This window comes from Sycon ciliatum, chromosome 8 (assembly GCF_964019385.1).
Source record: "Sycon ciliatum chromosome 8, ocSycCili1.1, whole genome shotgun sequence".
NCBI classification, from domain to species: Eukaryota; Metazoa; Porifera; class Calcarea; order Leucosolenida; family Sycettidae; genus Sycon; species Sycon ciliatum.
Window position 1 is genome coordinate 33,487,564 of NC_088650.1, and position 211 is coordinate 33,487,774.

The following is a 211-nucleotide window of genomic DNA, read 5'->3' on the forward strand; positions in this document are numbered from 1 at the left end:
TTTGTAGTCATTGTCTATCACCCCCTCATCAGACAGTGAAGAATAGAACTTACTTTGTGCTGGTAGCTGTGTCTCATCGAACCTGGAGAAGCTGTCCATGTATTCATAGGGGTATATCCCTTTCCTCATGAACAGCTGATGGTTTTACAACGTCTTGGTGTGAGTGAATGAGTCATCTGGTGTCGTTTTCACCAGTCTATCAAGTGAGACA